The sequence below is a fragment of the Amblyraja radiata genome, chromosome 9 (assembly GCF_010909765.2).
Source record: "Amblyraja radiata isolate CabotCenter1 chromosome 9, sAmbRad1.1.pri, whole genome shotgun sequence".
Lineage (NCBI taxonomy): Eukaryota > Metazoa > Chordata > Chondrichthyes > Rajiformes > Rajidae > Amblyraja > Amblyraja radiata.
The window spans coordinates 29,296,960-29,310,891 of record NC_045964.1 but is presented as its reverse complement, the minus strand read 5'-3'; positions in this window follow the sequence as shown (position 1 = coordinate 29,310,891).

Sequence of the window (13,932 nt, the reverse complement as noted above, 5' to 3'; positions counted from 1 at the left end):
GTTAAATAAATAATTATACTTGAGGCAGGATGTCACAGTAACAAAGTGACATGACTATGTGACATCACAAAGCAACTCAATAATAGTTTTTTGAAAACTTCAAGCATACCCATGAATATTTCTTGAGCTCACTCACATCAACTATAAGTTGGCATTCATATAGCAGCTTATAAAGACTCACCAAAATTCTTGATCGGCTGTAAATGGCTCCTAAGTTACAGGCAACAACTGAGAAGAGCGTAGGCAAACATGTGATTTTGAAAGAGGATGTAAAGAAGGAGAAGGAAATGACATTTGGCAAAAGAAAGTCAGTGCATGACATGACATGCAAAAATGTTGGGGGCGGGATTGTGAGAGGCAGAGAGTGTGAGAGGCAGAGTGTGAGAGGCACAGAGGGGAGGGAGGCACGGGGGGGGGGGGGGGGGGGGGGGGGGAGACACGGGGGGGGGGCAGGCCACTGGGGGGGGGGGAGGAGGCACGGGGGGGGGGGGGGAGGCAACGGGGGGGGGGAGGAGGCACGGGGGGGGGAGGAAGGCCCGGGTGGGGCGGGGAGGCACGGGGGTGGGGGAGGCCACGGGCGTGGGGAGGCACGGGGGGGGGGGGGGCACGGGGGGGGGGAGGCACGGGGGGGGCGTGGGGGAGGCACGGGGGGGGGGGGACGGCAAGGGGGGGGACGACACGGGGGGGGGACGAACACAGGGGGGGGGGCCACAGGGGGGGAGAGACACAGGGGGGGAGAGACACGGGGGGAGAGACACAGGGGGGGAGAGACACAGGGGGGGAGAGACACAGGGGGGGAGAGACACAGGGGGGGAGAGACACAGGGGGGGAGAGACACGGGGGGGGGAGACACGGGGGAAGACACGGGTGGGGGCGACACGGGGAGCACGGGGGGCGACACGGGGGGGGAGACACAGGGGGGGAGACACAGGGGGGGGGGAGACACAGGGGGGGAGACACAGAGGGGGGGGGGAGACACAGGGGGGGGGAGACACAGGGGGGGAGACACAGAGGGGGGGAGACACAGGGGGGGGAGACACAGGGGGGGGGGAGACACAGGGGGGGGAGACACAGGGGGGAGACACAGAGGGGGGGGGGGAGACACAGGGGGGGGGAAAGATACAGAGGGGGGGAGAGACACAGGGGGGGGGAGAGACACAGAGGAGGGGGAGAGACACAGAGGGGGGGGGAGAGAGAGACACAGAGGGGGGGGGGAGGAGAGAGGACACAGAGGGGGGGGAGAGACAGAGGGGGAGACACAGAGGGGGGGAGAGACACAGAGGGGGGGAGAGACAGAGGGGGGGGAGAGACACATAGGGGGGGAGAGACAGAGGGGGGGGAGAGACAGAGGGGGGGGATACACAGAGGGGGGGGGAGAGACAGAGGGGGGGGAGAGACACAGAGGGGGGGGAGAGACACAGAAGGGGGGGGAGAGACAGAGGGGGGGGAGAGACAGAGGGGGGGGAGAGACACAGTGGGGGGGGAGAGACACAGAGGGGGGGGGGGAGAGACAGAGGGGGGGGAGAGACACAGGGGGGGAGACACAGGGGGGGGGGGGAGACACAGGGGGGGGGGGGGAGACACAGGGGGGGGGGAGACACAGGGGGGGAGACACAGGGGGGGGGAGACACAGGGGGGGGAGACACAGGGGGGGGGAGACACAGGGGGGGAGACACAGAGGGGGGGGGGGAGACACAGGGGGGGGAAAGATACAGAGGGGGGAGAGACACAGAGGGGGGGGGAGAGACACAGAGGAGGGGGAGAGACACAGAGGGGGGGGGAGAGAGAGACACAGAGGGGGGGGAGAGACAGAGGGGGAGACACAGAGGGGGGGAGAGACACAGAGGGGGGGAGAGACACAGAGGGGGGGGGAGAGACAGAGGGGGGGGGGAGAGACAGAGGGGGGGGGAGAGACACAGAGGGGGGGGAGAGACACAGAAGGGGGGGGGAGAGACACAGGGGGGGGGAGAGACAGAGGGGGGGGAGAGACACAGAGGGGGGGGGAGAGACACAGAGGGGGGGGGGAGAGACAGAGGGGGGGGGAGAGACAGAGGGGGGGGGGATACACAGAGGGGGGGGGGAGACACAGAGGGGGGGGGAGAGACACAGAGGGGGGGGAGAGACACAGAGGGGGGGGAGAGACACAGAGGGGGGGGGGAGAGACACAGAGGGGGGGGGGAGAGACACAGGGGGGGGGGGAGAGACACAGGGGGGGGGAGACAGAGGGGGGGGGGGGAGGGGGCACAGAGAGAGAAAATACATGTTTTCCAACAATCCACAAACCCCCAATAAAATAGGCTCCAAATAGTCATACTGACAAAATCGTGTCAGAATCATCCCTCAAAGAGAGCACTTCAGTACGCAAAAAAACAATCCTGACAGGAAATAAAGTATTTATCTATCCATTTATCTATCCATCTATCTATCCATCCATCCATCCATCCATCCACCCATCTATCCATCCATCTATCCTATTACTAAAACTCTCATCTTGACCACTTCCAGTCTGCATTGTAATTAAATTTGCGCAAAAACGATCCCCCTTAGCGCTACAATTTTTCGCCACCTTACTCACCATTCTCCCCCGCTGCAAGTCAAATAAGTTTTGTTCCGATCGGTGACATAGTATAAAAGTTATGAAGGTTTAAAAATTGTAAAAAACGCCCCTCCCGGAACCCGCTGTCAATAACGCGGCGAGAGTAAAAAGCTGAAGGGACGGAGTGTGTTGAGCAGCCCACGTGGAGTGTGCAACCCGCTTGGAGTGAGCAGCCCTGCAGACTGCTTCTGCAGCGACCAGCACGACCAGCCAGAAGCTGCAGTGTTGAACCAGAAGCCTCCGAGTGAATCTGGAGTGGAACCGGGATCTACTGCGTGAGGCCGAAAGCTGAAGGTGCGGGGTGAGCAGAGTGCGAGCCCCCCCCCCCCCCCCCCCGCGTCCACATGCCCACTCCCACTTACCCCGACCCCCTTTCCCCACACACACCACTCCCCCCCCCCACATACACCCCCTCCCCCACACACACCCCCTCCCCCGAGTGGTGGAATATTGCTTTGTGATAACGGGTTGCGTGGCGGGGGGGGGGACAGGTGAGTTGTGGAATATTGCGTTGGGGAATGGGTTGCGTTGGGGGGACCAGGCCCCCCGTGTGACTGCGACCCAATGGGTCCCACAGTCTAGTTACAATTAAAATTCTATTTGATCACAGAAATTAATTTAGAAATTATGACAGGAAAGGGTAAAATAGTCCATATGCACAGAGGTAGTTTGAAACCCTGTTTGAGTTCAAAGGGAAGCTGCAATTACAGTTGTTTATGGTAAGCTGGGTTTACGTTAAGATCTCTGACAGCAGAAGTACTGCAGTCATAGTCATACCGCACGGAAACAGGCCCTTCGGCTCAACCTCCCAATGCCAACCAAGATGCCCCATCTATGCTCGTCCCACCAGTTCGCATTTGGCCCATATCCCTCTAAACCTTTCCTGTCGATGTACCTGTCCAATTGCCTTTTAAATGTTATAGTACCTGCGTCAACTACCTCATCAGGAAAGGGATTTTAGGGGAGGTCATGTCAGGAGATCTACTCAAGCAGCAACAACTGGGTCATTCAGCCAGGACCTGCACTGAACAGGAAGGATATCCTATGATACGACACAAAAAACTGGAGTAACTCAGTGGGACAGGCAGCATTTCTGGAAAGAAGGAATGGGTAACGTTTTGGGTCAAGACCCTTCTTCAGACATCATTCTCAGTTAGCAGAAGTTCCATCTCATCACATGACCTCTGGGACAGTTGTGTACACAATGCTGAACCTGTATTACAAAGACATTGTGAGTTAAGGGTATCCCCAGTGTGTAGAAAGGCAATGCAGAAGCTGGTTTATACCGAAGATAGACTGGAGTGCTGGAGTAACTCAGTGGGTCAGGTAGCATCTCTGGAGAAAAATGATGGGTGACGTTCGGGTCGGAACCCTTCCTCAGACTGAAAGTAGAGGGGAGGGATCTAGAGGTAGGAAAGGACCAGAACAAATCAGGGCCGGCAACTGATGACCAAGGATGACCAAGAATGACCTGGATGCAACATAACTTCCTCAAACTCAACAGCAATAAAACAGAATTCCTCCTCATAGGCTCCAAATCCACACTCAGCAAAATCAATAACCCCACTCTCACCATCGACGGCACCACTGTCTCCCCATCTCCCCAGGCCCGCAACCTTGGCGTGATCTTTGATTCCACCCTCTCCCTTGAGCCTCACATCCGCCATGTCATTAAAACCTCCTTATTTCACCTCCGCAACATCGCCAAAATCAGACCCTCTCTCACACCTCCCGCTGCTGAAAGACTCATCCATGCCTTCATCTCATCCCGACTGGACTACTGCAACTCACTTCTCCTTGGCATCAGCTCCACCTACATCAACCGACTCCAACTGGTCCAGAACGCAGCCGCCCGACTCATCACCCACACCAAATCCTGGCATCACATCACTCCAGTCCTCAAACAACTTCACTGGCTTCCCATCTCCCACCGGATCACCTACAAAATCCTGGTCCTCACCTACAAAGCCCTCCACCATCTGGCCCCCCCATATCTCACTGACCTCCTCTCCCCCTACCAACCCTCACGGTCCCTCAGATCCACATCAGCCGGTCTCCTCTCCATCCACAAATCCAACCTCCGCAGTTTTGGGGACAGAGCCTTCTCCAGGGCAGCTCCCAGGCTCTGGAACTCCCTCCCCCAACTGATCCGCAATTCCGTGTCCCTCACCATCTTCCAGTCCCGCCTCAAGACCCATCTCTTCACCTCTGCCTATCCTTAGCCCCACGTCCCCCTCCCTTTTCATCTGTGCTTGAATTGCCTCATATTGTGTTTTGAATTGAATTCTGTCTTTAATTTGTGTACTAGTCATGTCTCTACTATTTATTTCATTCCGCTTACATGTTTTTCCTCTACTTGCTAAATTTTTGTAAGGTGTCCTTGAGACTCTTGAAAGGCGCCCATAAATAAAATGTATTATTATTATTATTAAGGAAGCTGTCAGCTATGCCTTTATCGTCACAATAATCTCTCAAATGCAGGTAAAGGTTTTTCACCACGGAATGAGGAATTCAGTTTCTTTTTCATTTATTGGAAAAAACTCTTGCCAAAACCTCTATGGAACCAGCATTAATCACATTATTAACCTGCTGCAAGATAGGTAAACATCAGGGAAAACATCAACCCTACATGGAAATATTCGGATGGTTTCAGTGATGAGGTTATAATGGTCCTCCACACTTTACGTAATTGAGTATTTGGAAATGAATAATAGAAAAATAAGTGAGAAACTTTATGGATTGCATTATGTATTTGCTCAATGGAAAAAGGGCAGAGAAGATTTACTGCGACTCAAGTGCCAGAGCTATAGGGATAGGTTGGGCAAGCTAGGACTTTGTTCCTTGGAGCGCAGGAGGCGGAGGGGTGATCTTATAAAGGTGCATAAAATCATGCTGGGAGTAGATTGGGTGAATTCACAGAGTCATTTTAGAGATACAGCGTGAAAACAGACCCTTTGGCCCACTGAGTCTGCACCGACCAGTGATCACCTAGTATTATCCTACACACTAAGGACAATTTACAATTTACAGAAGCCAATTAACCTACAAACCTGCATGTCTTTGAAGTGTGGGAGGAAACCAGAGCACCCAGAGAAAGCCAACGTGGTCACAGGGAGAAAGTACAAACTCTGTACAGACAGCACCCACAGTCAGGATCAAACCCGGGTCTCTGGTTCTTTAAGACAGCATCGCTGCTGCTGCACCATTGTGCCACCAGATGATGTAGTTGAAGTAGGTAACAATGACAACATTTAAAAGACATTTGGACAGGAAAGGTTTAGGGGGAAGGTACACAGAATTGTTGGGGAAACTCAGCGGGTGCAGCAGCATCTATGGAGCGAAGGAAATAGGCGACGTTTCGGGCCGAAACCCTTCTTCAGACTCGTTTAGGGGGAAATGGCCAAATGCGGGTAAATGGGATCCGCTTAGATGGGATATCTTGATCATCATGGATAAGTTGGATCATAGGGCCTGCATCTATGTTGTATGACTCCAATTTGAAAATAAGGATAGATGATAAAGTGTAACAGATAGAGCTTGACTGGAGAACTAAATATTAATGCCACATTAACAATGGAAAAGCTTAAAACATGAGGTGCAAATAAATGAGTTAGATTTTCTCCCTGCACAGAAAATATTAACTTCCCGGCAGAAATTGAAACAAATACAGATGAGTTTTGAGACATGGATCTGATTTCATTTGTTGTGGCAATGTTATCTACTGTAGAAACCGGGGGTGCAGCTATGAATTGAGGAGAGTGGTTAGATGGGCTTCAAGGTGTACAAAAAGAGGCCAGCACAGGTAGGCGACAAGGTGTATAACAAGAGGCCAGAACATAATCGTAAAGAGAAAGAAGGTTTCTCAGAAGCATTTACTTTGTTTGAAAGTAAAAGAATAATTAAAAAATTGAAGAGCACTGTGGGATGAAAGCAGGTCTGAATGAAGTCGAGTCTCCACCTGAAACGTCACCTATCCATGCTCTCCAGAGATGCTGCCTGACCCTCTGAGTTACTCTGGCACTTTATGTCCTTTCGAGTCTGAATGAAGTGCTGACACTAATATTGAATATGAATATTTTCTTGCATTTTACAAATGCTGCCTGAAGCAAGATTATTGGGATATGTTTTTTTTTTTAAAAAGGATGTGGAAAATAGATGCAAATGTAGAAAGTGAGTTGGTCCTGAAAAAATTAACAATAGATGAGCTATGAGTCCTGCTGGCATGAATCCAAGCTTGTTTAAATCAAAGATGAAAGAAGAGACAATAGCCTCAATCCAATCCTTCTCAGGTTAACAAAGTATGCCATACACAAGAGGATAATAGCTCTATTTAAGAAGGTCAATCTAGGTAACAAAACCACAGTCAATTGAAGACAAACTCTCAGAAAGCTCAAATTAATTGGCACTAGATTGTAAATTTGCTTGCTATAAAGGCAAATAATATTTGACGGATTTGTTTTCTTTTTGGCAGAGTTATTAAAGCAATATGTAGAGATAAAGTGATTTAGCTTTTGGTACCACATTGATTTACAAACATTCAATTTATGACAATTTCCTTGAATAACATAGTCACTTTAGAAGTGCGTGACCTGATTTACCTCAGTAAAATACAGTGTGCCACGCTCGACCCCGAAGAGTCCATGGAGCATTTTGCTCAGAATTCTCCATTTACAACACGTCGTTTAACAGAACATTTTCCGAGGATATAATCCTTACATAAATCGAGGACGACCTGTAAATGAATTGTCATGAGGAACTTGTTTACAGCATATAAATTAAATGCATGGATATTTGCAGTAAGATAAATTATAAAATGGATAACGAAAATCACAGCAATTGGGGCACTTAACCCTTCGAGTCCTTTCTGTTATTTCATAACATCATGGCTGATCTGATTGTAACATAATTTCTGCATTCCAGTCAATCTACGATGATCTTTCAATCTCTTGCTCATTCAGAAACTATCTACCACTGCCTTAAACATTTTCCTTAGACTCTTTCCTGAGGTCTTAAATGTAGCTAGTAAAACAAATGCTGCATTCAGTCTAGTAAACATTGTAACTGCAATGCATTAATGTCCTTCGTGAAATAGGACCGATACTGTGCACTGTTCACCAGATCAAGTCTCGCCTCCGTCTTATATAATTGAAATACAATCGCCCGACATTTGTTTCAATTATCCTTGCAATAAAAAAAACATATGCATAATTCTCTTACCTTTCCTAATTATTTTCTTTCCCTCTCATTAGCTTTTTTTGTGAATGATGCACTTGATTTCTCTGCATATCAGAAGCCTGCATATTATCACCGTTTAGATCATTAAAAAAAATTTCCTAACAAAATGCAGTTTCACATTTCTTCTCATTTTCCTGCATGTGACAGAACTTTCCCCCTTCACGAATTATCTACACTCCTCTATAACCTCTTATGTCCTCCTCAATTTATTTTTGTACAAGTCTTTGTGTCATCAGTAAATATAACTCCCAGTGTCTTCATTTGGGGCATCTGTATAAATTGTAAAAATCTGCAACGCGTCCTGTGGTATCTCACCGATTACTTCATACCAAACAGAAAATGGCCCATTTAAGCCCAGTCTGTCCCATGTTGGGCAAACGATCTTCCATCCACATCACTATGTCACTTGCTGTATCACAAGCTTCTATCTTCAACAACAGTCTCTTCTGTGGCACCATTCAAAAACAATCTGGAAATCTAAGTATGGTACATCCGCCTGTTCCCCTTTAAAAACATTAGGTTTAGTTTAGAGATAGTTTAGAGAAATACAGTACGGCCCACCGAGTCCATGCCGGCCATCGATCACCCGTTCAAACCATGTTATCCCGCTTTCATATTTACTTCCTCCACACTAGCGGCAATTTTGCAGAGGACAAATAACCTACAAACCTGCACATCCTGGGGGTGTGGGAGAAAACCAGAGCATCTGGGAGAAACCCATATGGTCACGGAGAATGTGCAAACTCCACACAAATAGCGAACCTGGGTCTCTGGTGCTGTGAGGCAGCGGCTCTACCAGCTGTGCCACTGTGCTGTCCCTCCCTGTTACTTCTGAAAATAACTTAATGTTGATCAAACATATTTCATATATTTTATGATATAGGATGCCATTCGGCTCATCAAGTCCTTGCTTACTTTTAGACCATTTCCATCAACCCCATTCACCAACCTATTTCCCTCAAACCTATCCTCTCTCACATGCTCATCAATTTTCCACTATCCCTTCCACCCACTTCACTCACCACCCCCTCCATGCATTTTTTGCTGCCATCCACTTACCCCAGAGGCAATTTACAGTGATCAGTTAATCTAACAACCAGCATATCTTTGAGATGTGGAAAGAAACCAAAGTGGTCACAGGAAAAATTGCAAACACTGTTTAGACAGATTGGCATGGGGATTTCACCTAATCTCTCCCATGACCCAGTAATCTATAGTCTAAAATCATTTTTCTTAATCTTTTCAATTCGTGAGATTCCCATGAAAATGAAATCTTTAATGAAACTATAAGCTCCGTATTTGTGATATCTGTTAATCTCAGTATTCTGTAAAAAATCCTTATGGCGTATAAAATCGCAAGGCATCATTATGAATTTGAAAATGCTTTCCAGTTTTTTACTAAAATTGTTATCAGAGTAAGCCCAATTCTGATGATTTGAGTGTTTTTGTAATGGCCTGGAATTGCAAGGATATTAAGGATAAGGCTACCAGTGCTCAATATTAAAACAAGGGAAATCTGACAGAAATCTCGAGTCTACACATAAATAGAAGTTGCATCTGTGATTTTCTCCTTCACAAAGTTCATTGTTTTGAGTTCTTCCCTTTTGGTTTTGAGAAATCAGTGCACTACGGAGAACAAAGTGAGGAGATCAAACAGGATTGCACACAAAAGTGTGTGTAAGAGTGTGTATGCGTGTGTGATTACACGAGGGAGTGTGAGAGAGCGAGTGCGTGAAAGAGACCTAGTAAGAAAGAGAGCGAATAAGAGAGAGTGCAAGAGAGAGAGAGAGAGGTGGGGGGGTGAGAGAGAATAATGATTTAAAATTAACCTACACTCATTTGAACCAGAGCCCAACCTCGTGCAGTTTGCTTATTTTAAAGATTTCTGCATGTATGTGGTGCTCACCGTAGGATTCGTCACCTTATCACATGGGGTCAAGTTTTGCAAGTGGATGGCATAAATACAAGCTGTATTGCAGAATTTAAACCAGACTGTGTTTCTCAGAAGGGAAGTGCATTGTGGCCACACCTTGGTGGTAGAGTAAATTCAGGAAGTGAATTAAAAACTAAAATATCATAATCTTTAAAATGGAAAAGATATTTGTTTTAAGCACGTCAAATTTTGAAATAATTTCCATCAGACATAGGAGCAGTATTAGGCCATTCTGCCCATTGAGTCTGTTCTGCCATTCGAGCATGGCTGATCTATTTTCCCCTCTCAATGCATTCTCCTGCCTTCACACCATAACATTTGACACCCTTACTAATCTCCGTTTAAAAAATACACAATGACATGGCCTCCAATGCCGTCTTTGGCAATGAACTCCACAGGTTCACCACCCCCTGGCTAAAGAAATTCCTCCTCATCGCCATTCTAGTTCAGTTTAGCTAAAGGTATGTCCATTTTATTCTGAAGCTGTGACCTCTGGTCCTAGACTGGAAGCATCTTCTCTACATCCACTATATCTAGGCCTTTCAATATTTGGTATATTTAAATTAATTTAGTGCATTATTTGTTCTTTAAGGCCAGAATGGTGGATATGACGTGCTGCAAAATCATAATTGGGTCAAGAACTGGATTCATTTTCATTTGTAAAAATGTCAGATAAAGACAATTATGAATTATGTAAGTTATTTAAATATTTTAACAATTTGTTTTTAAATAATTTCATTTTTTGTTTACTTTACATTTATTTTTTTTGGTCACCTGATTTTTAAATATTTTTTTAATGCCTAATTATCTCTGAAATTTAATGGTTAAGCAGATTTGACGGATAGTCAAGTGGGGGATGTGTAGCATTTACACAAGGACATTCCACTGGGCAGCAGGCAAGCCCTTTCCAGGAAGTTGGTACTGATGAATGCACAAAAGGCAACAAAAGTTTGCATTTGTTAACAGAAGAGTGCAGGCAACTCACCACTGGCGCTAAATTCCAGGTCATTGAATTATTTTTCAGATTCATTCTCAGTCCGCTCGCTATCCACCTTTCTGAAAACACATTTAAACATTTAGAAACAAGGAACTGCAGATGCTGGTTTACAAAAGAACAGATACAAAGTCCTGGAGTAACTCAGCAGGTCAGGCAGCAGGAATCAAACAGAGGGGGAGAAGTGAGAGGGTCTCACAAAATTCCCCATAATAGGCACAACTTGAGATTTCACAGTGGATCTGTAAAATACAGCAATAAGGAATCACAGATGACGGTTTACAAAAAAAGACACAGTGCTGGAGTAACTCAGGAACATGGGACTCCAGAGATGCGTTCTGACTCGATGAGTTACTCCAGCACTTTGTGACATATAGGCATATAATCTGTAGCTCTTTACTGTCCCTCCATTCTTATTCTCAATGCTGATTTCTTGCAATTCACACCGGATGTATTGGCCTTGGCTCTACTTTCAAAATACAAATTGGATGTAAAAAATCTATGAAGGTTGCCACAATGGCTATTGGCAGTAACTTGGATTGGAACTGCCAATACTCAGCCATTGGAATGGTTGTGATCCCATCTGCTTCTAAATCCACGATTCAAGTTTTACTGTGATGGATGGTATTGCATCAGTCACTCTACTGTGCTTTGCTGCTGGAGTCCAGCACCAGGCTCAAGTCTTGCTGAGATTAAGCAGCAATTAGTACAGGATTCATTAATTTGTGGCATGGATTAAGATGCAAAAGGTACAATGGGGGCAATTTACAGTGGCCAACAGATCTGTACATTTGGGGATGTTAAAGAAAACCGGGGCACCCAGAGGAAACCTATGTGGTCCCTGGCAGGTCATGCAAACTCCACACCGGCAGCACCCGAGGTCAGGATTGAACCCATGTTGCCTGCACTGTGGCAGCAGCGCTACTGGCAGTGTCACTGTGCCACTCTAATCACAATGTTCAGTCCAAATCTTGACAGTCGCATAGGGAAATGTTGGCTATTGTTTGCATAATTTTGGTCAGTTATTTTAGTGAAACAAACTCAGCAGTCACTTCTCATTCAGTGACCTCTTCCATCCTCTGGGAAGTTAGCATTAAACAGCCTCTTTATCTGATGTAACTGAAGTTTAATTTATAGCACTGTAATATTCTAAAACATCAATTCTGTAGTTTAAATTAACTTTTAGAGACTGCTATTTTAATAAACTCACAACAGAAAGTTGCACTGGTCCACATACCTTGATTTGAAATGTTCTTACTGAATGCCAACAATCTCCACATGCATCAGATTTTCAGCACAATTTGCTTACAGAAATTTAGATTGTGGTTGTCAACTGATGTATTCATATTTCTGTTAAAGTGGGCACATTCTCTGAAAACCTAAAAATACAATTAGCAACTGGTAATAGCGTTCTTTAAAGCGTTGTCAAATATGATTATTTTCCCATTCATATCTGTGCATTGGCGTTATTCACCTGAAACGGAGAGAATTTTTAATAATGACACGTCAAAACTCAGTAATTTGTGCAGCATTGGGCATTGACAATCTGCTTCACTGCTTCAACCTTTGGATTATTCACATTGCTCCAATCATGCCATCCAGAATACCACCAGTTTTGAGAAGAATCTTTCAGCACTTTCTCCTTTCAGAACTGGATAAAAGTAATGCAGCTATTCCAATGCGTATTAGAGCCAGGATGTTTAGGCACTAAAAAACTCTGAAGGAGGCAGGCAAAAAGGCAAAATAAAATTACAAAAAAGGAACGAAATGGCATTAATTTGACAAAAAAGGCATAACAAGGCATTTATTTCCACCACCAAAATATGGTTAAAAATAATAATAATATAAAGGGCCTGTTCCACTTATGCGCCTTTTTCGGCGACTGTCGGCACCCGTCATAGGTCGTTGCTGGTCGCCGAAAATGTTCAACATGTTGAAAATCCAGCGGCGACCAGAACGAGGTACGACTCTTTGGGCGACTACTCATGACCACACAGAGGTCACCCGGGTGTCGCCTGTATGGTCGTGAGTAGTCTCCTCAGTCACCCAAAGAGTCAATAGACAATAGGTGCAGGAGTAGGCCATTGGGCCCTTCGAGCCAGCACCGCCATTTAATGTGATCATCCCCAAACAGTACCCCCATTCCTGCCTTCTCCCCATATCGCCTGACTCCGCTATTTTTAAGAGCCCTATCTAGCTCTCTCTTGAAAGCATCCAGAGAACCTGCCTCCACTGCCCTCGGAGGCAGAGAATGCCACAGACTCACAACTCTCTGAGTCTGTGTTTCTTCTGCAGTTGTATAGGGCTCTGGTGAGACCACATCTGGAGTATTGTGTACAGTTTTGGTCTCCTAATTTGAGGAAGGACATCCTTGTGATTGAAGCAGTGCAGTGTAGGTTCACGAGATTGATCCCTGGGATGGCGGGACTGTCATATGAGGAAAGATTGAAAAGACTGGGCTTGTATTCACTGGAGTTTAGAAGGATGAGGGGGTATCTTATAGAAACATATAAAATTATAAAAGGACTGGACAAGCTAGATGCAGGAAAAATGTTCCCAATGTTGGGCGAGTCCAGAACCAGGGGCCACAGTCTTAGAATAAAGGGGAGGTCATTTAAGACTGAGGTGATAAAAAAACTTTTTCACCCAGAGAGTTGTGAATTTATGGAATTCCCTGCCACAGAGGGCAGTGGAGGCCAAGTCACTGGATGGATTTAAGAGAGTTAGATAGAGCTCTAGGGGCTAGTGGTGTCAAGGGATATGGGGAGAAGGCAGGCACGGGTTATTGATAGGGGATGATCAGCCATGATCACAATGAATGGCGGTGCTGGCTCGAAGGGCCGAATGGCCTCCTCCTGCACCTATTTTCTATGTTTCTATGTGAGAAAAAGTGTTTCCTCATCTCCGTTCTAAATGGCTTACTCCTTATTCTTAAACTGTGGCCCCTGGTTCTGGACTCCCCCAACATCGGTAACACGTTTCCTGCCTCTAGCGTGTCCAAACCCTTAACAATCTTATACGTCTCAATGAGATGCCCTCTCATCCTTCTAAACTCTAGAGTGTACAAGCCCAGCCGCTCCATTCTCTCAGCATTTGACAGTCCCGCCATCCCGGGAATTAACCTTGTAAACCTACGCTGCACTCCCTCAATAGCAACTTACGGGTGTCGGCAGT